This window comes from Lathyrus oleraceus, chromosome 3 (assembly GCF_024323335.1).
Source record: "Lathyrus oleraceus cultivar Zhongwan6 chromosome 3, CAAS_Psat_ZW6_1.0, whole genome shotgun sequence".
NCBI lineage: Eukaryota > Viridiplantae > Streptophyta > Magnoliopsida > Fabales > Fabaceae > Lathyrus > Lathyrus oleraceus.
The window spans coordinates 529,580,351-529,589,347 of NC_066581.1; the positions used below are offsets into that span (position 1 = coordinate 529,580,351).

Genomic DNA, 8,997 nt, shown 5'->3' on the forward strand with positions numbered 1-8,997 from the left:
CAAGGTTTTCCCCCCCACACTTAAATGAAACATTGTCCCCAATGTTTCAGAGAAAACAAAAGAAATACAAAAAGAAAGAAAAAAGAAACTAGAGTCAATGTTGCCTTCCGCCGCGTGTTCTTGGACCTGGTGATCTTTGACGTACTTCCAAATCATCAAACCTGCTGAGCAACTGAGCGAACCGCTGATCGGTTATTGCATTCCTCGCTTCCTGTTGTTGTTGCATCTGGCGCATCATCTGCATTACTTCGAGATTCTGCGCTTGCATACCATCGATAGCATCCATGATGTCGTCGTTGGTTGCTGGCCTTCTTCGTCGACGACGTCGTGAGGATGGACCAGCTGCATTATCGGAAGGGTTGAGCGGGACTGATTGTTGTGCAGGAACTTGATCACCCTGCTCCATTTCGGCGAACTCGTCTGAAGGCGGGTTTGCTTGTGTAGGCTCGGTGGCTTCGGGAGCATTCAGATCATAGATGTGGCGGTTGGGATTGGTGACATCTGTTAGGGCAATGTTGGGTAGAACAATGCTTGGGACTTCCTGGTTGTTCACCATAAGGTAATACCCTCCGCCGACTCTGTTTTTGATTAGACGGTTGGACCGACAGTAACTTATATCCATAGATAGGGGAGGTAAAGATTCTAAATTTTGGAGTCGGTCCCCTAGGTTTAAGCCAAGTGCTATTGTGGTTATTAATCCACCTATTACAAAAGGTTGACGGCCTCTAGCACATAGGGTGCGGATAAAGTACCGGATGGTTGGGTTATGTATATGGGAAGCAAGGAGCACATCCCAGTTGTTGGTTTCTACACCGGATACTTTCCTAAAGAGGTCGAAGGCGTGTATGTGCCACTGGGAATTCGGAGGGATTCTCGGGTGGACTTGACCTTCTACGGGGAACTGTAGCATGGTACTCAATTGGTTTTGGGATAGGGAGTACTCGGTGTTGAACAAACGGAAGGTTGCGGTACCGGTTAAGTACTCGTCTTCACCGGTGGGAGTGTTGTACGAATAGGAACTTAAAAATTCTAAGGTTAGGGATGGATAGGTAGGTTGGTTGTGAGTGCACAGAAAGGTTAAACCAGCAAGGCGGAGCATCCATTCTATTCCTTGAAGTAATCCTAATTGTTGTAAACAAGTTAAATCAGGGTACCTGGTGGATTGGACGCCTCGCTGTTGGAAACGCTCGAATTGCTCCCTTTGATAATTATCATCTTCGAATCGGAAGATGATATTTCCGAAAGCTTGGTTGCCCGCCATATCGATAAGTGGTTTGAAAGAAGTAGAAGGTAAGAAGATGAAATGTATTTTATAGAATGGTTTGTGGTGTATGAAGAAAGGTATGGTGGGTATTTATAGGAAAGGATTTGGAAGTTGGAAAGGGAGTGGTTGAAAAGTAAATAAATGTGGGTAAATGTGAATAAATGGGGAAGGTAAAAAGGTGGGATGGTGTAACGGTCGTGTCCCAACGGTTAGTAACGTTCACATAGCCAGACGGTGTCACGCTCGTGACAAGGGTGTTACGGGCGTGACAGGCACTCGGTGTGACGTCCGTCATGGATTGTGTGACGCTCGTCACACAGTCATTCTGGCAACGTACTTTGTTTTTACCATTATATTTTATTGTTGTTATTTTGTTATGCATATGTTTTATTTTATTTTGCTACTGTGATAATTTTAAATTGCCTTGCATGCTATTCTACTTTCCATAATATATATATATATATATATATATATATATATATATATATATATATATATATATATATATATATATATATATATATATATATATATATATATATATATATATATATATATATCTTTAATAAGTCATGTAGGTAGTAACAGTAGAGAGCATTATTGATAGATATTGCATAAGTCATAATAAAGTAAAATAGATCAATAGCTTCATAAAATAATCTTAATGTAACATTGGAAAACAAAAACAAAAATGCGAAAGAGAAACAAATACTAATATTAAAAATAATGTAAAAACTAATGAATAGCCTAAACTAAAACTAAGTAACTAAGAAAAACAACTTCTAGCCACTTGCGGGATCTCTGGCCGGAGGAGCAAAGGAGTTAACACGGTTTAGCAACTCGTGGAATTGATTTGTCATAGTGCTCATGTATCCCAGAAATTCCTGTCCCATATTAGCTAGCTCTTCTCTGAGGGCGTCCTGTTCTGACATCAAAGCTTGAATGATGGTGTTATAATTATCTCCGGGCATATGATGTCTAGGATCAGGTATTGCTGACTCTTCGGTCGGGATAGGTTGAGGAGGAGGGTCAATATCATAATAACAAGATGGTGTCTGAGGGTCAGATTCAGCATAAGGGATCTGGTCGTCACAAATCTCATAGTCCTGGATGGATTCAGTAGATCTAGCAGGAGAAGGTGTTCCGTTCAGGTTGTAGAGCCAGTTACGGCGGTTATGAACACTAGTCCTCGGACTAGGCAAGGTGAATAGGCAAAGAACTTGGTTGTTAATTATAAGCTCAAACTCTTCAGGCCCTAGGTTCGCTATAAACATAGTGTTGAAGAGGAAAGGTATACTCATAGTCTCAATGCCACAAAAAGGGCTTAAGTCAAGCATAGGCTGACGTAATCCGATAGCATTACCAATCATGGTTATTAAACCGCCTATTTGAATTGGTGCTCGTTCATCTTGGATAAGGCGGTCAATATTCGCCAACATAAAAGTGGCACCGTTTACTGGACGGTTCTGGGAAGCACAAAATATGATGAAGAGTTCATCACGTGAAACTGAGGTACTGTTTGACTTCTTCCCGAAAAGGGTGTGGGACAGGATCTTATGGAAATAACGAAAGAAACTCATGTTCCTCGGGATCGTCATTTTCAGTCAAGCTTCCCCAAAAATGTTCAAGTTCTCTATATTCAAAAAGGTCTTCTTGGCTCACTGTGAATGTATCAAAAGAGGTAGGGAAACCTAAAAGGGTGGTAAAATCTTGAATGTTAAATTGATACTCCATGTTGAACATTCTGAACTGAATGAAACCTCTGCTTATTCCTTTTCCATGGCTGGGTAGATAGATCAGAGAACTAAGGAATTCTAGTGTCAGTCTCCGGTAGGTGACGAATTGTCTACGGATAGGAGAGGTTTCCCACCCTATCTGACTCAGCAAATACAGGACACTCTCTCTTAGTCCAAGGGCAGTCATTGCCCAGTCATCAGCATACAAACTAGGTAGCATCTCTCTCGCTGCTAGTTCCTCAAACTTTTGTTTCTGAGCTTTCCCTCTGAATTTGATACCCATACGATCAATTTGTCCCATCAGGTTAGTGTTAGCTAGAAAAAAGAAAAACAAGAGTTTTAGTCAGGATTTGGCCAAATGCCGAAAGAAAGAAATTTTTTTATAAGTTAAAGTAAATAAAGAATGAATACTAAATAGAATTTAAAAGAAAAAGAATAATTAAAGAAGAAATAAAAATAAAATAAAAATTTGTGGGTTGTCTCCCACTAAGCGCTTTGTTTAATGTCGCAAGCTCGACATAAAAACTATCAAATGTAATCTATAAAGTCTGGAGGCATTACGTCTAAGTGCAAGACTTGCGAATCTTCATTGTTTTCTGCATAGTGATAATGTTTTAGACGTTGTCCGTTTACGGTAAGTGGTTCCATAGATTTGCCTTTAATTTCTACCGCTCCACCAGGAAAGACATTGGTGATTTGGAAAGGACCTGACCATCTAGATCGTAGTTTTCCCGGGAATAACTTTAGCCTAGAGTTAAATAACAGGACTGTATCGCCTTGTTTGAAGATTTTCCTTGATATGCGCTTGTCATGCCATTGTTTTGTTCTTTCTTTGTAGATTCTGGCATTTTGGTAAGCGTCTTGTCGAAGTTCCTCTAATTCGTTTATATCAAGGATTCGCCTTTCACCAGCGGCCTTATAGTTTAAATTTAGATTTTTAATAGCCCAGTAGGCTTTATGTTCTAATTCTACCGGGAGGTGGCAAGATTTTCCATAAATAAGCTTAAATGGGGTTGTCCCTATGGGAGTTTTGTAAGCGGTTCGATATGCCCATAAAGCTTTTGGTAATTTCAATGACCAGTCTTTCCTTGAGGTGGCGACTGTTTTTTCCAATATTTGTTTGATTTCTCTGTTAGACACTTCCACTTGCCCACTGGTTTGAGGGTGGTAAGGTGTTGCTACTCTATGTCTCACACCATACTTAAACAGTAGTTTTTCGAGTATCTTAGATATGAAATGCGATCCACCATCACTGACTACTATTCTCGGGACCCCAAATCTTGGAAATATTATATTCTTAAAGAGTCTAGTTACTACTCGCGTGTCGTTTGTTGGAGAAGCTATAGCTTCAATCCATTTTGATACGTAGTCAACCGCTACGAGTATGTACTTGTTACCGAAAGAAGATGGAAAAGGTCCCATGAAGTCTATTCCCCACACGTCGAAAATCTCTACTTCCAAAATGCCTTTTTGTGGCATCTCATCACGTCTAGATATGTTTCCTGTGCGTTGACATCTATCACATTTCTTAATAGCCGCATGCACATCCTTCCATATGTTTGGCCAATAAAAACCGGCTTGTAGGATTTTGGAGCAGGTCTTGGATGTACTTGCATGTCCACCATAAGGAGCGGAGTGACAATGTTGGATTATATTTTCTACCTCTTCTTCGGGTATACACCGACGGAAAATACCGTCGGGGCCTCTTTTGAAAAGTAAAGGGTCATCCCAGTAATAGTGTTTTATGTCATAGAAGAATCGTTTCTTTTGCTGGTAGGATAAAGTAGGTGGAACTATTCCGGCAGCTAAATAATTGACGAGATCAACGTACCATGGTGTAACAGATATAGCTAAGGTGGTTCCTACCTGTTTATCAGCTTTATTTTCTTCCAAAGTAGCTATAAGTTTATCGTACGAGAAATCATCGTTGATCGATGTTCTTTCCGGTTCCAGGTTTTCGAGTCTAGAGAGGTGATCTGCTACTACGTTTTCAGTTCCTTTCTTGTCTTTGATTTCCAAATCGAACTCTTGTAGCAACAAGATCCACCTTAGGAGTCTAGGTTTAGCATCCTTTTTTGTTAAGAGGTACTTGATAGCAGCGTGGTCGGTGTAAACGATTATTTTGGCTCCGACTAAGTAAGAACGAAATTTATTTGTGCTTCATCTAGAGTTCTACTTGCGTAGTATATGACGTGAAGCTTTTTATCCTTTCGTTGTCCTAAAACAGCACCCACAGCATAATCACTGGCATCACACATTATTTCGAATGGTTCATTCCAATCTGGTGTCTGCATTATGGGTGCGGAGATCAATGCTTGTTTAAGCGTTTGGAATGCTTCTAAACATTTGTTGTCGAAGATGAATTCAGCATCTTTCATCAATAGTCCGGTCAAATGTTTAGTTATTTTAGAGAAGTCTTTAATGAATCGTCGGTAAAAACCGGCGTGTCCTAAGAAGCTTCGCACTTCTCTCACAGTTTTCAGAGGTTGAAGGTTTTCAATTACCTCTATTTTGGCTTTGTCTACTTCAATCCCTCTGTTTGAGATGATGTGTCCTAAAACAATTCCTTCTTGTACCATAAAGTGACATTTTTCCCAATTAAGTACTAGGTTTACTTTTACACATCGTTCTAGAACTCTTTCTAGGTTTTCAAGACATTCTTCAAAGCTTTGTCCGCATACGGAGAAATCGTCCATAAATACCTCCATGATGTTTTCGAGAAAATCGGCGAATATCGCCATCATGCACCTTTGGAAGGTTGCAGGAGCATTGCACAAGCCGAACGGCATTCGTCGATAAGCGAAGGTACCAAAAGGACACGTGAATGTTGTCTTTTCTTGGTCATCAGGATGAATTGGTATTTGAAAGAAGCCTGAGTAACCGTCTAGATAGCAGAAATGAGAATGTTTTGCTAATCGTTCTAACATCTGGTCAATGAATGGTAAAGGGAAATGATCTTTTTGGGTTGCTTTGTTTAGTTTCCTATAGTCAATGCACATTCTCCATCCCGATTCGATTCATTTAGTTATAGTTTCTCCTTTTTCATTTTCAATAATTGTTATACCTCCCTTCTTTGGTACTACGTGTACCGGACTAACCCATTTGCTATCAGATATAGGATATATGATACCTGCCTCTAATAACTTGGTTATTTCCTTCTTCACTACCTCACTCAGGATCGGGTTTAGTCTCCTCTGGTGTTCCCTAGAAGTTTTACAGTCTTCTTCTAGCATGATGCGGTGCATACAAATAGAAGGACTTATTCCTTTAAGGTCGGTGATGTTGTATCCTAGTGCGGTTGGATATTTTCTTAAGATATGCAGGAGTTTTTCTGTTTCGAGTTTTCTTAGGTCTGCATTAACTATCACTGGTCGTTCAAGTTCTAAGTCTAGGAATTCATATCTCAGATTTTTGGGAAGTGTTTTCAGGTCTAGGGTTGGTTTCTTAAGGCATTGTGTAGGGTCCGGTGTTATTGCTAAACATTGGTTAAGTTTGTCTTTTACAAGATAGTCAGATGATTTGTCATTTTCTAACTCTGTTTCTTTTATGCATTCATCGATGATATCCATGAAGTAACATGTGTCATCTATTGCAGGTGCTTTCAAAAATTGGGAAAGAATGAACTCAATTTTCTCTTCTCCTACTTCGAAAGTGAGTCGTCCTCGTTTTACGTCTATGATTGCACCGGCAGTTGCTAAGAACGGTCTTCCCAGTATAATGGGTGTAACTTCATCTTCTCTAATGTCCATAATTATAAAATCGGTTGGAATGTAGAATTAACCTATGCGCACGGGAACGTTTTCAAGAATTCCTACAGGATATCTAACGGAACGATCTGCTAGTTGCACAAACATTTTAGTTGGTCTTAATTCTCCCATTTCAAGTTTCTTGCATATGGATAAAGGCATAACACTAATACCGGCTCCTAAATCGCATAAGGCTTTATCTATGACAAATTTTCCTATGTGACAGGGTATAGAGAAACTACCTGGATCTTTAAGTTTAGGAGGCATATTCTGGATTATAGCGCTACATTCAGCAGTGAGTGTAACAGTTTCGCTATCTTCAAGTTTCCTTTTATTAGAAAGAATTTCTTTTAAGAACTTAGCATATGAGGGCATCTGCGTAATAGCTTCTGTAAAAGGAATTGTGACGTTTAATTGTTTCAGTAGGTCAACAAATTTTTTAAATTGGCCCGCATCTTTGGTTTTAATAAGCCTTTGAGGGTAAGGGATAGGTGGTTTATAAGGCGGTGGAGGTACATAAGGTTCTTTCTTTTCTACGGTTTCCTTATTACTCTCTTCCTTTTCCTTAGGTTTATTTTCTTCCTCATTTGACTTTTTAGAGTTTTGGTTCTCAGTTCTTGGATCAGACGGTCCTTCCACTTCCGTTCCACTTCTTAGTATGATTGCATGTGCGTGGCTTCTCAGGTTAGGTTGGGGCTGTCCAGGAAATGTACCAGTTGGGGCAGCAGTAGGCGCTTGTTGTTGAGCTACTTGTGATATTTGTGTTTCCAGCATTTTGTTATGGGTAGCCAGGGCATCTACTTTACTTGCTAGTTGTTTAATTTGTTCGCCAGTGTGTACATTCTGGTTTAAGAAATCTTTATTGGTTTGCTGTTGAGAAGCTATGAAGTTCTCCATCATGATTTCCAAGTTGGATTTCCTGGGAACGTTATTGTTAGGTGTAGATGGGATCGGCTTTTGATATCCAGGAGGTATAGCTGGGGCTTGATTTGGAGCTTGTCCAGGCACGTATAAGGCATTATTACTCTTATATGAAAAATTAGGATGATTCTTCCAGTTGGAGTTATAGGTATGCGAGTAGGGATTTCCTTGAGCATAGTTTACTTGCTCTGCTTGGATTCCTGTTAGGAGCTGACAATCTGCAGGAGTGTGACCTTGGATTCCACAAACTTCGCAATTCTGAGTTATGGCAACCACGGTGGCTGGAGGTGATACATTTAAACTTTCAATTTTTTGGACCAGAGCATCCACTTTTGCATTAACATGATCAAGGTTACTTATCTCGTACATGCCACTTTTCGCCTGAGGTTTTTCTACCATTGTTCTTTCGCTTCCCCACTGATAGTGGTTTTGGGCCATGCTCTCGATAAGTTGATAAGCATCAGCGTAAGGTTTGTTCATAAGTGCACCACCTGCGGCGACGTCTATTGTTAACCTCATGTTGTACAAGAGACCATTATAGAAGGTATGAATCACTAACCAGTCCTCTAAACCATGGTGTGGACAAAGTCTCATCATGTCTTTGTATCTTTCCCATGCTTCGAAAAGAGACTCGTTATCTTTCTGTTTAAATCCATTTATCTGGGCTCTTAACATAGCTGTTTTGCTCGGCGGAAAATATCGGGCAAGGAAGACTTTCTTCAACTCGTTCCATGTGGTGACTGAGTTGGAAGGAAGAGACTGAAGCCATCTTCTAGCGCTATCTCTTAACGAGAAAGGAAAGAGACGAAGTCGAATTGCCTCTGAAGTGACACCATTAGCTTTAACAGTATCAGCGTATTGGACAAATACGGATAAATGAAGGTTTGGATCCTCGGTAGGATTTCCAGAGAATTGGTTCTGTTGCACTGCTTGCAACAGTGAAGGTTTAAGTTCGAAGTTGTTTGCTTCGATTGCGGGCGGAGCAATACTCGAATGCGGCTCATCTTGCGATGGAGCGGCGTAATCTCGAAGAGCACGAGCTGGTTCTGCCATCTCGGGTATCGGCGAAGGAAGAAGATTTTTGAGATCAGGAATTTCAATAGGAGGGAGATTGTTTGCAGCACGATATTCCCGAATTCGTCGTAAGACTCAGAGATATAGTTCGATGTCGTTGATTCGTAAGTAGAACGACTCGCCTTGTGAGCGAGTGTGTGGCATACAAATCAACGAAAGAAATAAAAATAAAAATAAGCCTTAGTCTCTACAGCGTAACAGAAGAGTTACGATATCGACTAAATAAAAGTCCCCGGCAACGGCGCCAAAAACTTGA

General features: G+C 40.3%; 1 non-coding gene across 1 annotated transcript; it reads left to right on the forward strand.

Moving 5' to 3' along the window:
* Positions 1–8,235: 8,235 nt before the first annotated feature.
* Positions 8,236–8,342, forward strand: LOC127133330 (small nucleolar RNA R71). The gene has a single exon (XR_007807314.1). It is a non-coding gene; the product is annotated as a small nucleolar RNA R71 (small nucleolar RNA).
* The last annotated feature ends 655 nt before the right edge of the window (positions 8,343–8,997 follow it).